Source organism: Elaeis guineensis, chromosome 7, assembly GCF_000442705.2.
Source record: "Elaeis guineensis isolate ETL-2024a chromosome 7, EG11, whole genome shotgun sequence".
NCBI lineage: Eukaryota > Viridiplantae > Streptophyta > Magnoliopsida > Arecales > Arecaceae > Elaeis > Elaeis guineensis.
This window is the reverse complement of record NC_025999.2, coordinates 99,376,572-99,378,810: the sequence shown is the minus strand read 5'-3', so window position 1 is coordinate 99,378,810 and position 2,239 is coordinate 99,376,572. Positions and strand designations below refer to the sequence as shown.

General features: G+C 36.0%; 1 long non-coding RNA gene across 1 annotated transcript; it reads right to left on the bottom strand.

The window, feature by feature from the left end:
* Positions 1–590: 590 nt before the first annotated feature.
* LOC140859248 (uncharacterized) lies at positions 591–1,646 on the bottom strand. Its single transcript, XR_012142834.1, has 2 exons — positions 1,469–1,646; positions 591–1,034 (listed from the first exon to the last, which is right to left on the bottom strand). It is a non-coding gene; the product is annotated as an uncharacterized lncRNA (long non-coding RNA).
* Positions 1,647–2,239: the final 593 nt, after the last annotated feature.

Sequence of the window (2,239 nt, the reverse complement as noted above, 5' to 3'; positions counted from 1 at the left end):
TTTCAACTCAAGAGTTTTCATGATTCTTAAATGGCAAAGTTGGCAGTCTTATCCCTTTAAGTTTGCCACAATATTTTTTTCTTTTATCTTGATTAAGCAGAAATGGTTATACAACCACTTCCTACAACCGAAATACATGCTTGCTCAATAAAATAAAATAAAATAAACCTCACTTACATGGAACGGTAATGAAGATCGTAGGACATCTAATTTCATCTCCTCCCCTGCTTCCATTTTGCCACAATGTAGAAACCTCAGTTCTGCTGGACTAAATATGAAGATGCTGACCACACATCACCTCGAATCTAAAGACTGATAGCTGACGTTCATGAATCCAGCAAATTACCTTGTCATATTGTAGTAAAATGGTGGACATCAATGTTCCATTCACCATTGTTGTTATGAGGATCAATAGATGCTGAGATGATCCTAATTTTTGTCTGAAAGCCATGCACGACAAGTGATTTCGCAGTGAACAATAGCACCATATATATTATACCGTTTCATTTGTTATAGGATTGTCGCTAGTGTACTTCATCTTCGGCATGCGTTCAAGCTTTTTCGTTATCATTGCAGCTTGATCCTATAAAAGATTAAACGCCAGTAGTCACTTCCTTCGTTGTATATATTAAAGAAAAATAAACAATTTGTTCCAGAAGTCATTCATCGTGAGGGGATTTCACCCAGATGGTGGAGCTTGGGTATGGCTATAAGCCGAATAAGCTTTACCAAATCTAAACCTTAAACATCTGGGGTCTGCGTCAAGAGTATTACCCGTTTCAGACCCCAGTGACATAACGAATCAAAAGCCATTTACAGCTGCTGCTTGAAGTCATCACGCATCTCCAATTGTAGACTCTCAAATGTCCAAAGTGACTGGAGTGCAATAAACTTAGGATCTTCCATTTGAGGTCAGATACGGTAAAGCCTTGAAAGGACGTTGCATGGCATTAATTTGTGTCTCGCAGAAAAAACTGGATGATGGTTGACTCTTAATATGAAAAATTGCTAGGATATCTCTCACCAATGTGAAGCTGTTTGCAAGAATAGTTTCTCACATGCAGAAAACATAAGTAAAAGTTCCATAAGTAACAAATAAGGTTGTGATGTACCAGATCTAGAGGCTATAGCATTAAATGTCATCAAAACTCTACAACTAGCATACGGTAGAGTGAGCAACAGTTGGATGATCGGAGCAATGGGATATCCTCATATTGCACTTCTTTGCTATTTTGTTTTATTTCATTTCCTTAGTAAAATAAGTTTATCAGATCTTTCCCATGTCTGCTAGAAAAAATGAAAATAACCAGTAGCATATCATGGATAAAGTTAACCAAGCTTAAGGTGAGCTGGTTCATATATATTCTTCTCCATTAGTGAGAGATCCGAGGTTCAAACTCCAGTACTGGCATTCTCACTATATTTTTTTTTAAAAAAATATAAGACAAATATGATGTGGACACCATACCTCCCAAGTCGTGACAGTATGAGCTTTTCATTGAACGAACCCTAGAAATACTTGTGAGGGAGAATAGCAGGGCAATTCTCCTTTGGCAGAGATAAAAGAAGCATACGATGAAGCTGCTTGTCTATCTGCCGAGGAGAATTTCCCTGTAATTCTCCCACCCCACATATATATGCCTTTCCCTCTTCCTTCCTCTAGCCACGCTCAAATCGGCTGTCGATCACTCACGAAACTTATATAGGGCGTCGACTTGCAAAAGATAGCTGGATATGCCAAGGATATGCTTGCAATTCAAGACTATTCCTGAGGAGCTTCCTTCTTTTTCTCCTCTCAATTTTCCTTTTTCTAGTTGCACCTTACAGTGGTCCTCATTCCCTTGTAAATATCCTCCAAAAGCTTATAGCTGTTTCTCATCTCCCACAATTTCCTTTGATTTACCCGGGAGCGCAATCAAGCCGAGCCGAATTGTATAGGCTCAAGCTCAACTTAGTTTAAAATATTTGTGCTCGAAACTAGATTGATTAAATTTTAATATTTAAGCTCGGATTTAATTTGATTAAAAAATTATATTCAAGATCAACTTAACTCAAATTTGAGCCTCCGTCATAATTAAAAATTATATTTAAAATAAATTATAACATAATATTATAATTATTAAATTAATAATATATTATTAATAAAAATAATATTATAAATATATATATTTATAGTTATTTATTTTATTTGGTTTGCAAGCCTTTGAGCAAAATATCTGAATCATTCGAGCTCGATTTG